The sequence below is a fragment of the Ixodes scapularis genome, unplaced genomic scaffold, assembly GCF_016920785.2.
Source record: "Ixodes scapularis isolate PalLabHiFi unplaced genomic scaffold, ASM1692078v2 PGA_scaffold0__279_contigs__length_252992795, whole genome shotgun sequence".
NCBI classification, from domain to species: Eukaryota; Metazoa; Arthropoda; class Arachnida; order Ixodida; family Ixodidae; genus Ixodes; species Ixodes scapularis.
In genome coordinates this window covers 58223889-58238989 of record NW_024609835.1, presented here as the reverse complement: position 1 = coordinate 58238989, position 15101 = coordinate 58223889, and the positions used below count along the sequence as shown (strand labels likewise).

Here is a 15101-nt window from a genome sequence, read left to right as displayed (position 1 = left end):
AAAAAGCGGAAATAACTTGCCCCCGCCCCCCCCCCCCCCTTTTTTTTTCGTGAATTGGTTATTTGGATTTTTCGACATTGATGTTAGGGTCTAAAAAAATGATAGATTCAGGGGCTCTGTGTTGAAAAAAAGGCTTTGCGGAACTGAAGAGTGCCAAGCCCCCCTTTGCGCTGGTCGATTCGCGTGACAGTGTCACTGCACTCGACTTTACAAAAAGAAACAAAAAAACTTTGTTTCGAATGGGGCGGTAGGCCCCCCCCCCCCCCCCCCCCCCCCCGCCCCATTCGAAACAAAGTTTCGAATGGGGCGGATTACAAGGAATCCGTTATGTCAAAAATGTAAGGGAATTACTTTAAAATTACTCTAGAAAGTATGTAATTAATCCGTTACTAAATTACTGATAAATGTAAGGGATTACGAGTAATCTCGTTACTTGTAACGGATTACGTACAAGTCTGCTAGTGCATACTTATTGACGTCTCTTGAATCTCGAGTTTATCTTCATTACTTTAGCATGCAAACCGCAGAAAAGTGCCGATGACGAATTTGTGCTAAGAGTGTCGGACAGTGTACAAAGTCATTTTAGCACTGTGCTTATAACCATAAATTTGAAAAAAAGAAAAAAAGAAACAAATGCTGTAATATGTTTGATATTTTTTCTACGTGACTAAGACATTTTTCAAGCTATTTAGTAGGTACAAATGATTTTTGATAATTGCTTTTATAATCAAGCGAAGGGAGAAGACGCACTCACATTTCCCATAGCAATGCATTACCTGTTGTCGATTTCAGACTGGTTGCCATCTGCTTCGATTTGAAACCGGACACTAGAGCAAGTTGGACGTTAGCGTACATTATAATAACGTAAAATAGTTGGTTGTTGGGCGAGTTGGTGAACGTTTGGATGCATGGTCTTGCGTAAAAAAGACGGACACAAGAGAGAGAAACAAACACTAGCGCAAAATTATAATAACGCTATGCATGTAGTGACGGAGTGAACCCTTAACAAAGTACATTTTTGTGACACTATTCATTTCATTTCATTTCATTTCATTTATTGTTCCCTCAAAGCGCCCGGAGGCCTTCGACTATCAGCCTAACGACGTCAATACAGAATGTATTTTTAGATTGTTGGGACGCAGTGTTCAGAATGGGATGTTCTAGAGCGGTGGTTCTCAAACATTGATCTTTCGCGGATCCGTTATGGATCGGCGGGGATGATGCGGGACCCCGTTCGTGGTAGGTGAAGGGAAATGTATCAATCAATTATGATAATGATAATATTGATTTCATATATTAATATAGCTAAAGAATACTGTGAAGTAGATTTCTCTCATTGACCTACACACGAGAAAACTACCCGAAAACCAAAACTCTTCCCCCATTCTAAAAAAAAATAAATATTGTCGGGTTTGATTGATGAAGCAGGGCTTTGCAGATCTCTAGAATGCCTTCGCGGACCCCAATGGATCCGCAGACCTTCATTTGAGAATCACTGTTCTACACCAGACCCTAAAGAAGGAGCTTTCTTTAATACTTATAGTCATTGGTTACACAGTATCTGGAAGAGACTCATGGCAGTGCGGCATGCCGATGTACAGCTAGGGTGTTAAAAAAAATTTACAGGTTTTTCTCTACCGCACAATTATGCTATGCATCACCCAGCGATCATTCTACAACGAAAGATAGCGCTAGAGGTTCGAACCAGATGCCAAAGTTTCAGCACGAACCGATATTTTATTCAAACGTTATAAGCGATTTTCTGAAAATTTGAATGGGAAAAGGAAGGCCCATTCTCGGCCCTTTTTCAGTTTCTGGCGCCGTAGAGCGCTTGGTATTCGAGAACTCCGTCGGTCACCATTTTCCAGACTTGGACGTAGTTCAACTACTCTACTCAAACTACTGTAGTTTAACTACTTTTTCGAGTAACTTGGTAACTTTCAATTACAACTTGATTTGGGTAATTAGTAGTTTAATTTAACTACTTTTTTAAGGTAACTTCTACTCAAATTACTAACTACTTTCGAAATTATATAATGCTTATTTTGCCCATCACGGAAGTTTGAGCGCAGAAATGAATAAGACGCCGGCAGATAAAGGGGCATTCCCGAACAAGGGGCCCCCTTGTTCGGGAAGGCGTCCTTGGGCCAAGGTAGCGACGAGCAGCCAAAACATAACACCGGCACTCACGAACGCAGGAAGAGATGCGTAACAAGCCTTGGTCGGGTATTGACCTAATCCGGTAATGCACGCAGGCGCCGCGTTTCCAGCTGCAACCATGAAAGACGGGGACACTCCGAGAGTTGTTATTGTTTGCGTGTTGTCTGTCTTTAGTGAGTTCTGACTCAAGCGGTAGGTTCCACGGGAGGCGCCACTGGAATGACCTCGCAGCTGGGCGCCTGTTCCCATCGTCGCCTTGTCGTCAGCGCATACGCCTTTGCAAAGCCGGACTTCCCCGCGCACAAACCCTGGCACGGATAATCTAATCCGTTCATGGGAGCACGTTCCCGCTTCCAGCTGCAACTGTATACGAGTGATGATGCTTGTTCACGTAATCCTTCGCGTCCTTCCGACCATCCATGCCTGGGAGACCACCTCTTTGTTAAAAGCGATTTACTTGTCAGGTGTGTCAGGCGCATCAGAATATTGTAGTCGCCGGGGAGGATTGCGAGTTACCCTTGGGAGATCGTTTTCTTGGACCCGGCGTCAGGGGCGAAGTATACTTCGGTTCATCATCTGTTAAACCAAAACATTTTTTTTTTCCGGTAGCGTAGCACTAGCACTACAACGGGACGCGCAGTTGTCCGGATGATCTCATCGTCGTGGCGCGAGACTTGAACCCTTGACGGTCTGGTGCACTCGCTCAGCGTACTCTCAGAACGACGTCCGAATAAAGAGGGGCCAGTCATTACAATCTCAACTTGACGAGAAAAAAAAAAAAGAGGCAAGTTTGTTATGAAAGATCCTCTACCCGAGGCAAACCTCACATGTTTAGTCATGGACACCTAAGATGCCGACACTCGCTTACCCGACCCTGCACAGCCTGTTTCTCAAATTCAACGCTGCCGTTCCATCCAGCCCGTCGGTGGAACGTCTATTTAGCTCGGCTGGGGACGTCTTTAGAAGGAAAAGGGGAAAACTCTACTATTTCGACGAAAACGCAAGCCATAAATAGACTGCATTTATTTTAGGCTCGCAGGGCTTTTCATTGATCAAAACTGCTGTTCATTTTGCTACCACAAAAATATAAAAAAGTAACTTCGAAAGTAACTTCAAAGTAACTCGCTACTTTTTTAGAGTAGTTAGTAGTTTACTCAATTACTATTACAAATGCGTAATTTTTACTCTACTTGAATTACATTTGGCGTCGATACTCAGTAACTTAACTTAACTACCTTTTTTGAGTAATTTGTACATGTCTGCCATTTTCCCATTGAGATTTTCAGGAAATCATTTGTATCTTTCTAAAAAGATATCGGTTCCTGCTGAAACTTTGGCATTTGGTTCGAACCTCTAGCGCTACCTTCGAGCGGAGAATGAGGTTCGGCCATGAGTAGTTTATTTCTGCGGTGTAAAAAACCCTGGAAATTGTTTTCGGGGACAGCCTGTAGATGCACGACCCGTGTATCAGCATTTTGCTCAGAGCACCAGTCAGATTAGAGAAATGTATAAATATTTGACAAATTGTCCTGACTGATTGCCGGTCCTAGACGGACTGGTCTCATTAAGATCCTTTTGATCGGTCCGTGTAATGCGGGTTATAGATCGTGGTATCTGTGTGTGTGTGTGTTGGGGGTTGAGGAAATGAACGATGGCCGGCAATGAAAGGGAAAAAACAGATAAGCTGACCACTCGTCGCCCGGCTAGCTCAGTCGGTAGAGCACGAGACTCTTAATCTCGGGGTCGTGGGTTCGAGCCCCACGTTGGGCGTCACTTTTTGTCTTTTTTTATTTTTGGAGGGACAGCAGGAGCCAATTGAACGAAATGAAGCAGAGTTTATTTATTTAAGTACCCTCAAGGCCCTGTGGCATTACAGAGGGGAGTGGTACAAGACAAATTTGGAACACAAACACTATACAAACACTAAAAGCCAAGCACGAAAAATGTAAAAAAAAGTGTGTAAACAATTTAGGAAATGTATAAAACAATGCAAACAAACAAAGAGAAATATTAACATAAGTAAGTAGTCAACGCCCTTTTAAACAAATCAAAGGATGGTATGTTTACTAATTGCGCGGGAAGGCGATTCCACTCTGAAGATGTCCTTGGAATAAAAGAGTTATAATAGGCTGAGGTAATGCAATGAGGAATTCCGACTTTAAATTGATGATCTACGCGCGGCGAGATGAAAACAGGATTTAACATTAGTTTGTTTTTTAGCGAAGTATTGGAATGATAAATTTTATAAAAAAGACACAAACGAGATATTTTTCGGCGTAATGAAAGAGCAGGAAGTGATAAATTAGTTTTCATAGATGAGACACTAGATGTGCGATGATTGTTAGTAAATATAAAACGGGCACCGCGATTCTGTAGGGCTTCAAGATCAGTCACGAGAGTTGAGAGACCAGGATCCCAGATTGCTGCTGCATAGTCTAGTTTGGAACGGACAAGGGTTTTATACATTAGTAGTTTTAGGGACACTGGGGCTAACCTAAAGTTTCTCTTTAGGTAACCAAGCATGGAGTTAGCGTTGGCGATAATGTGGTCAGTATGAATTTTCCATGACATGTTAGAAGTGATGTGCACCCCAAGGTACTTATAGCATGGTACAGTTTCAAGAGGAATTTCAACGATTGAGTAAGTAGGAGATATAGTAATTCGACGGGAGATAGTCATCGCTTTACATATGTTAGTATTAAGGGACATTTGCCACAAATCACACCAATCAGCCACAGCTTGTAAGTCATTTTGAAGAAGTTTGATGTCAGTAGAATTAGTGACCTCGATAAATTACACAATCATCAGCAAAGAAACTAATCGATGATGATACACACAGTGGTAAGTCATTTACGTAAATTAAAAACAACAGGGGCCCCAAAACAGACCCTTGCGGTACACCAGAGTTGTTACAATTTAATAAATTGTCTAAAGGACTGTCTCCGAACGGCTGCCCCCCTTTCGGCAGCCGACGAGCCGACTTTTCAAGCGTCCAAAACTCCGACCAACGACGGACATACGTGTATGAAAATCGACTGCAAGCCGATGCTCACTTATTTTCCTGGCTGCTCTCTCTGGCGCACTCGATTACGACGCGGAGCAGCTTGACCAATCTGGAAAACACTGCATCCGGGCAAAGATTGAAAGGCACGGGACGAAAGGAGACGAATGTCACCGACTTGTATTCCGTCAATAGTTCTGAGCCGGAAGTATGGCGTTGTATCATGGTCTCGTGCAGGCACCTTATCGTAGATGCAGCCGCAACTTTCGTCAGACTCAACAAGCTTCTATGCGCATCTATTGCGCGGGAAAAGTGGGGATGCGCGACACGTTGACGCTCCTTCCTCTAAGCGAGAGTGGTCTTACACTGCACATACATCCTACATATAACACGGTCCTCGTTAGCTTACTGTTGCGAGGAGATTAGTAATCCCCGCGGAGGGTGGACGCTTGCATACATGTGATGATATGAAATAAAATACGTAGCTGTGCTTTGAGACGGACTGTGTACTTGTCCATATATATATCAGACTTGCGCCTATCTCAAATACTCTACTCAAGGTACTGTATTTCAAATACTTTTTGAAGTATCGTTGTATCTTGCAAATACTTTTTATCGAGAGTATTTCATACTCTATTTTAGTTACAATTCCGAGGATCTTGTACTCATTATTTTAAATACATTTTTGACATTCCGCCATTTTCCGAGTTTTTCGGTATGAAGTGGCAAGGGCGTGGCACGAGCAAACGTGAACATTCTTTCGAGCAACCGAATCCTGTTGCTAGCTGCGAACAGCTACGGCGACTTTGAGCTCGTGAAAACATCGCTTTTTTGCCGATTGTGACTCACATTTCAACCCAAAGTTCGTACAATGAAGGTTTTCCCCTCGCCTTCCCAAAGGCGCCTCTTGTTTTCATGGAGTTTCCGCTAAAAAATTCTCAAACAAAAGATGGGGTTTTACGGAAGTAAAGATGCCACCCTGAGGCGCAACGCAGACCGGGAAACGACCTATGACAACAATGCAGACTTAAGTGTCAAGAAAATAACAGATAAAACAAAAATAATAAGAAGTGGACACACAAAAAAAAGACATTTTTTGTTTTGCTTTTTGCATATTTCACCCCGCCACAGCAAAACGTCGAGATTGTCTTTTGTTTCTCTTTTTTTGTCATCAGTCCGTCACTTATTGTTTTCGCGAACACTGTATCTGATAAGCAGAGAACTGGACAGGGAAACGAACTACGAGCTGGATGACCTCATCAATAGTGACAGGTGGGCCAATTGGTACATGACTTATTTTGACAAAATGCGCCGCAAGACGAGGACAGAGTAAGTAAGACAACACGAAGCGCTACTTTAAACTGAATGTTTATTGAAACAACACACTATTTATACACCCAATCGGGTTTCCGAGGCAAGAATTCAAATTCCTTCTCTGTTAGATGCACTGACGGTGTACTAATGCATTTGTCATGCCCCTGCATTTTAATGTTAAATCGAACACCTCTCTCGAGATTTTATTTCTCAGCTTCCCAAGGAATTTTTTTTCCCAGTTCCCCCAATCTTGGGTGACACTCTGAACGCAACCTACAGAAGCGCCTGTCCTGTCGTCCGTGTTTCTTTATTGTCCTCGTTTGTTCGCGCTTTTTAACCTTTTATTCACTACTTGAAGCAGGTGTCTCACTTTAAGCTCAGTTAAGGGGAGACATGGGTCTTTGGAGCCAAAAACTTCCTAAAACTGCATTCTTTTGAAAATGGCAATGCCTGTTATTCTTCTGAATCTACCAGGCTTCTAATTTCATGGATGAATATTTGAGCTATACATCAATTTATAATGTCTACACGGACCGAGTGTGTATTGAAGTTGACTGTAAAACATTATTTTCACAAAACACAATTTTTGGACTCATTGAAAATTTGCAGGAGGGCTATCTCAGCATCTGGTGCAGATAGAAATATAACTTTTCCTGAAATGTGTAGCTAAATGTGTGATGCATACAATGTTGAGAGTATATTTTTTAATATAAGCCTAGAAAATTTTTTATTTGATTTTTTGTTTTATTACTTGTTAACCCTACACTGAGCACTGAACTTCAATGTGTGGTAAAATCACTAATAATGGGTTTATCTTGAAAAGTACTTCCAACATTGTATTCTCTACACTTCATGGTATATAGCCATGTGTTAAAAATGATATTTTGTTGAGAAGTTTTTTTCCCATCGTTGCTCCAAACAAAGGCAGGCAAGTTTTAATTATCTTGAGGACAATTCTACTGACTAAGAAAATGACCAGATATATGAAATCAGCACAAAAAGCTGAACAAGCTTGTGCAGTTTCATTGGGTGCGGTCATAAAATAAGGAAAAAAGCTCCAAGACCAGTGTTTCCCCTTAAAAGTAAATTGATTCAATATTTAAGGACACTTGTTGTTGTGTTTTCTGATAATATGTCCTGGGACGATCATTTTACATATTTAGACTTAAAAAAAAAGGCAAAATTGTTAGGAAAGTATTGTGTTCTCGGCTATTTACCTCCAAAAGCGATTAAAACATTGCTGTACAAATCGTTATTTTATTCCCATTTAAACTATTGTTCCTTGGTTTGGGGTACTGCCAAGGCAACGAACTTAGAGAAAGTGCACCTGACTAGGCTACCGACAAGACTTAAAAAATAACTTCGGTATGGCCACTTCGTTATTGGTGGGATTGTTAAGTCTATAACAGCACGTCGCAATATATGAAATTCGTGATCCTGGTTTCTGGCGTGTACCGACATGTCGATTAAACTCGAGAAAATAAATGTTAGCCTAACGAATTAAAGACTTCTAAATTTGTCGTATTATCTTGGTATCTTTATTGACAAATCAACTTTCAAGGAATTACGTTCCATTATGCATAACTTGCCAGTAGGGATTTGATTGTTTGATTTTGTTGTACTCATATTATCCGTGGATTGATGTTAAACAACTATTACAATATGTTGCCCTTGCTTCTGTCTGTGCTATATAATTTTGGGTGTTTCAATCTTATTTTTGTATTCCTAAGTGCTGCGGAATGCCCGTGAAGCTGCCTAACGCGTTTTTTTCGCATTCTCACCATTGCATGTCAATATATATATATATATATATATATATATATATATATATATATATTATTATTATTATTATTATAAATAAACATGAAGCCGCCTCGGTGGCTCCGAGGTGAGAGCGCCGGCCTACGGGGCAGGTTCGAATACCGACCGAGATGCCCGCAATCTGACGAAGGCTTATTGCGAAGAAGGCACCGTGAGACTGCGGTTTCGGTTGCTCGTCAAAAGATCCCCAGGTGGTCGAAATGAATCCTCAGTCCTCCGCTGAGGCGTGCCAGATGCCCGTCGTTGGTTTGGCACGTAAAAAAAACCCGAATTTGATAAATAAACACGAATTTGTTTTCACTCAGTACCGATTTAGCGACTTATGTTTTTTCCAAGTTAACCTCACCAAAAATGTATTCAAACATATACAGGGTGTCACAAAAGAAAATTTACAAGGTCTTTTTTACAGCAAAAATAAACTAGGCATCGCCGAACGCTTATTCTCTGCCCAAAGGTAGAGCTAGAGGTCACACCCAGATGCCAAAGTTTCAGCCCGATCCGATAACTTAATCAAAAGTTATAAGTGATTTTCCGAAAATTTCAAAGGGAAAATGGAGCTCATTTTTGCCCGTTTTCGGTTTCTGGTGCCATAGAGCCCCATGTGTTTGAAAACTCCGTCGGTCGCCATTTTCCCATTGAACGTTTCAGAAAATCACTTATAACTTTTGATTAAGTTATCGGATCGGGCTGAAACTTTGGCATCTTGTTGAGACCTCTAGCGCTACCTTTGGGCGGAGAATGAGCGTTTGACGATGCCAAGTTTATTTTTGCGGTAAAAAAGACCGTATAAATGTTCTTTTGTGACACCCTGTATATATGGGTGATTTCATCTCAAATCGGGCAGGCTAAAAGGGTCTAATTTTTAATTTTCACGAGAAAAATATATGTTTTGGGGGCATTTTTGAAATGAAGAAAGGCGCAAACCGCATGTTCTCACGATTTTTTCTTCTCGAGGTACGAGCCGTAGAAGCCGCAGTGGCAGAAACTAGTGTTTTTGCCTGCCGTCGCAGGTCGCGTGTTTGACACCCTTTGCTGACGCGATTGTTTTCTCTACACCCTTTTAACTTTCGCCCCTCATTTAATAGGTATCATAAAGATACCTTGATCTATTCAAATATTTTTAGGAATTTGATTGTTTTTTAAAACACATGTCAAACTCGTCACTCCAGTCGCTTTTTGGTCAAATTTAACAGGTCATTACTTTGTCTGTACTTAAGGTAAATTTTCTTTCTTTGGCTCTACAGAAATCCCAAAGCAAGCCCATTATAGATATAATAATATCATTATGATCTGTCGAATAGCCGCTGCGCTACCTTCACGTAAACGTTGTAACAAATATCAAATGTTGAAAGTTTGAGATCGATTTTCTCAAAAACCCCATTTTTGTAAAAAAATTTTATTTTTTAAATTATTTTATACATATTGGTCGACTACAAGAAAACACAGTCTAGAAATGTAATATTTTGGATGTATGTCCTCTGTTTGAACCGCAATCGCGTGAAATGTGTGAACAATTGTTATTTTTCGCAACGTTTACGTGGAGGTAGCGGAGCGGCTACTCGGCAGATCAGAATGACATTACTATATCTATACTAGGCATGCTTAGGGCTTTCTATAGAGTCCTTGGCTGCGGTCCCGCGGCAGCCATCTTGAACAAGGCGTTAGTTCAACCAATAGATGGCGACACGCACCCGTGGGGTGGCCGAAATATTGGTTCTACAGTGGGATGGCTCGAGCACCATCACGTTCCCCTCGTGGCCTTTCTCGCGCCGCTGCCAGCTGTGCTCAGCTAGCTCAAGTAGCGTGTTCCAGCAAACGGATGTATGCGAGATTGTCAGGCTGGGTATAAATTGTTCTCTGATATAGGGACATGCGGTTCGGCGGTTGTAACGGGCTTTCGCAATAAATCTTACCAAGAAGGAATCAAATGTTGATTGACGTGTTAAAATTCTATCAATGAAAATTTCTTTTGCAGGATTGCACGCTCAGTAGACTCAATCTTCCAAGACACCAGTGGAAGCGGACGTCAAGTAAACTGCTTCGCGATTTACGGTAGTTACCTCACCATTTTATTGACAACCGAAAAAAGGTCCCGAAATGTTATGTTTCACGAGGTCCGGAAGATGTTGTAAAGGTTGTTACATTATAGTTCCCAGAAAACAAGCGCCGTTGCAATATTTTCGGAAGTACCGACACACATAATGTTGTAAGTACAACTTAGGAGGAATATGATGAAAACCACCAGAAGAAATAGGAAGACGTTTATTTGAAATGAAGACGCTATGAATGAACGGCGTTTAGCGATGGTAAGTTATGAGCGTTCGGGAATTTATAAGTTGACGTGATTGCTAACTATGAACATGCGGACAATGAAGACCAGTTTTGTCGGGAGATGGTGTTGCGGTGATGACCTGATATCGGACGACTCATGGCAGACGAACAAGCAAGTTTCTTCTCAGCGAATGGTAAGTGTCCAGTGTGAAGCACAACACGTGGCTACCGACGTTGTCGACGTTTCGAACACCTATTGCTTTCGACAAAAGTCCTGGCACCTGGGCTAACTTTGTGGAAAGACTCGAAGTCTTCCTTGAGTCCAACGCCATCATGAACAGTAACTGAAACCGATCCTCTATTCAGTCGGTGGGTGGCGAAACGTATCCACATCTGCGGAGTCAAGGGCGATGCGTACTCTAAGTGGCTAGAAGTTTACACGATGCCTGCCACGATGTCCAAACACGTCATTGACGTTCTACGGTCACTTTTACCTACTTTTGCCCTACCGAAAATACTTTTCTCTGATAACGCGCCACATCTTGCTTCAAACAAAATAAACAAGATAAAAAAAACAAAAAAAAACGGCATCAGGCATCACTTAGTGCACCATACCATCCTGCAACTAACGGGCATGCAGAACAGATGGTGTGCGAAAAAAAAAAAAAAAACCTTTTTGAAGCTTACGGAAGAAGCAGATCAGTGAAGAATCGCCAGGTTCTTGCTCCAGCAGCACGCGACGGTCTCGTATTACACGGTAAAAACACCCGCCGAAGCAATATTCGGCGGACGAAGAGCCACACCCCTCGATCTCATGATACTATGGCTTACGAACGAAGATCGAGAGATTCCCAGATCGGGAGTAATTGCAGTTTATGCGGTCGGACAACTCGTCTACGTAAGGAATTTCAGCGGAAGTCGGGCCTTCCATGCAAAACTTGAGTAGAAAAAGCTCTATGTTGGTTGACCAGAAGGTGTCATCTCTCTGATTACATTGAATATCAATGCCCTTGAGTGTAAATATAACTAAATCACAAAACTCTCTTGGTGTATTGTGTAACCTTGTATTTGATAGTAGAAGCTATGGTGGTGATTTGGATTTTCCACACCAGGCTCCTTTTTCTTATTTTTCGCCTCATACTCCTTTGCGGTTTAAGTATGCTTCAAAAATCTTTTGGAACGGGGACACTTTACGTCAACGAGGCCATTTGTTCCAAGTAGTCAATCAGATAATTCTGCGAGAAATCCGTCCCTCCTATTAACGAATAAGCCGCACTTTTGCACAGTGCAGTTTTCCTTTTCCACGTATAGTTGTAAAGCAGCATCCTTATTGATTCTACCATATTCTGTTGCGGGTGAAGAAACTCTTTGGGTACACGATACTTGAAACAAGTCTGGCACTGTACGTTGTGGTTCGACACCTACTAATGTCGTCGTCCTTATGGAGCCTTATCATTTAATAATTTCCTCGACACCTCATATTGCTCTTCATCAACAGTAAGTACAATAGGCTACCGCCATATTACAATCCAAGAATTGAAAAATTGAGCCATTCAGTCCTTCAACAAGTTTATTATTTATATAATGTTGTTAAGTTACATTACCTAGAGACGATCGACGTCCATCGTCGATCTTCAAATACTTCTACCTGTATATAAATTAGACGCACAAAGGGGGGGAGGGGGGGGGGGTTGGTGGCCGAGTGCATGGTCTAGCGCACACCAGCTCGGAGCACTTGGAGCGAAAGCTCGCGCTGCAGAAGCCACCCCGCTTCTGCCCGTTTCGATCTGGAAGAGCATCGTACCGGCGTGTGGTCGTGTATCACTACTGCATGGTGCACGTTAAAGACCCCAAATTTGCGGTTGTACCGCACTGGCTAAATTTCTCATCTACAGCTGAGAGTCAGACGCCCACTAAGGCGGACTAACTTCCGGCTGTATAAACATACACACAACAATTTGCAATTAGACGCATAATAACAAAGAGCACAGCGTGCCGCCTCTTTTCTTTGGATGCCTTTTTTTAAGCCAGCGCAAGCTCGCGCGTTCTCTCTTTTGAGAGGGTTAGAACGGTCGCACATAAAACCCGCGTTTCTCCTACCCGGCCGCTTCCTCCATTCATTATATGTAGTTGGTTATTACTAAATAAGCTAATACTGGTGTCTTATTCATATTTACTTTCAGTTTCAGTCAGGAAAGGGAGTTTCGCGGGAACTAGTGCAAATAAATTAGCTGCGCTTAGAGTATCGGCACTCTCTTCCTCGACAGTGTAGTGAACGCGGGGGATCGGTGGCCGAGTGGTCTAGCGCACACCAGCTCGGAGCACGTGGTGCGAAAGCTCGCGCTGCAGAACCCAGGGATCCTGGGTTCGAGCCCCACCCCTGCCCGTTTCGATCTGGATGAGCATCGTACCGGCGTGCGGTCGTGTATCACTACTGCGTGGTGCACGTTAAAGACCCCAGGCTAGCGGTTGTACCGCACTGGCTAAATTTCTCATCTACAGCTGGGAGACTCGTCGCCCCTGTGAGCAGACCAAGTTCTAGGCTGTATAAACATACACACAACCCAATTTTTTTTTTGTAGTGAACGCCGCCATTCTGGTGCTTGTGCAGAGCAGGCGCAACTGCCGATCGTCATGATTCAAAAGTGCGACATCCTCAGCATTAGATTCGGTGTTAGGAAGCTCAGGTAATGTTGCTTTGCTTTGTCGCAAACTGTATAAAGTGAAGGACGGAAAAGCGTTTCTTGTGATTTCAGATAAAGCTTCAAATAACTGGCAAACATGATTTTAAGCCACAATATGGCCAAGTGTCGCTACTCTGACGCGTAGCTTATTTAATGACACTATTCATGCTCTTGTTCAAGAGGCTTGCAATACCTGGAGGGGCCATGACGTAAGCCCCGTGGATTCCACAAGCCACTACTTTTTGACACCTGCCTCTTCCTCATTGTTCCCGCTTGTGCCAGTAAATTAGCTACGGTTCAGAGTAACATACTTGGCCATATAGTGGCTTAAAATCATGATTGCCAGTTACCTGAAGCTTTATATAAAATCACAGGAAACGCTTTTCCGTCCCCCACAAATGTTTAAACAACCCGCGACAGAGCATTGCAATATTGCATCAGCTTCCTAGCACCGCATCTAATGCTGAGAAAGTCGTACTTTTGGATCATGACGATCGGCAGTTGCGTTTGCTCTGGACAAGACCCAAAATGGCGGCGCCCAAAACAATTTCGGGGATCGGAGTGGCGATACTTTAAAGCTCATTTAGTGACTCTAGGCATGAAGCGAACTCGGGTGTATTATTTTCCTCTTTGTCTTTATTGTTTATTGATTTCAATCATATCGAATAATGAACACATTATATCACGCTACCCGTGTGTAATTATTTGTCTTAGATTTATTAACCTGACCCAGTACTTAAACCATTCATATATCGGTAGCAAATCTTCCAATATATTTTTCAAATGTGAAGGTAAAAAGACACGGAGATTGATGATGATACAGACGCCAACGCCGCCCTCGGAAATTTTTTGAACTCTAGAAATCAGCAGTTTGTCTGCCATCCGCCAGGTAGCGCAACAAAACACCCAAACAGTTTTTAATTGTTTTTAAAATTAGCTAAGCTTTACACCTATTAAAAAACCAAAGCAAGATTATTGTGAAAGCTTAATACATCGCAATGTATATCTATTCCAAACAATAAATGTTATTAGATGCCAATAAATCTGTTTGATGTCCAAAAAAGATATGCGTCAAAAACAGGTAAGTTTGAAGGGCTCCTGGAGTGTTATGACTTTGAAAATCAAAAAAAAGCCATCGTCCACCTCTTGGGCAACCATTGTAGCTCTAAATGTTATAAAAGATTTTATCATAGTTTAATTATTTCCTCAGCGGCATTTGAAGTACCATGACTCGAAGCACAAAAAAGTGCTATGTTTGATATAAAATATCTAAACAAAAAAATTTTACACAACATTGCATTTTTTTCTGCATATTACCAATTATAAGCACTACATCTGCTGCTAATCTCATTGCCCTAGCGCTTGTCATTAAAAACATATTTGTGCTGAAAAATGTTAATTTTAGGGCAATATTTGGAGGGATGAAAAAAACAAAATAGTGCAAATACCAAAAAAGTGTATCTTTACATTCTGCTCCGACATCATCTTAACAAAAGTGCTATATTAGAATCGTGCTATCTTTATTGGATCGTTCATAAAACATGAACTAGCGGAGCAAGTGGGGGTCCGCGCCATCATATTCGCAACGCTACAAACGCGCATGAACAGTAAAACCCAACACATACATAATATCAAATGAAAGAGGATTGCATTGCCTTTCGAATGACATCAATCGTACAAAACAGTATTTAAAAGGAGATGAGTAATTACCTGCCAAAAAGTACCTAAACTGCCACATTCAGTGGGACCGTGGCCTTAAGTACAGACAAAGTAATGACCTGTCAAAGTTGACCGAAAAGCGACCGGAGTGACGAGTTTGACATGTTTTTTGGAAAACAATCAAATTCCTT

General features: G+C 41.9%; 1 non-coding gene across 1 annotated transcript; it reads left to right on the top strand.

Moving 5' to 3' along the window:
• Positions 1 to 3857: 3857 nt before the first annotated feature.
• Positions 3858 to 3930, top strand: Trnak-cuu. The gene has a single exon. It is a non-coding gene; the product is annotated as a tRNA-Lys (tRNA).
• Positions 3931 to 15101: the final 11171 nt, after the last annotated feature.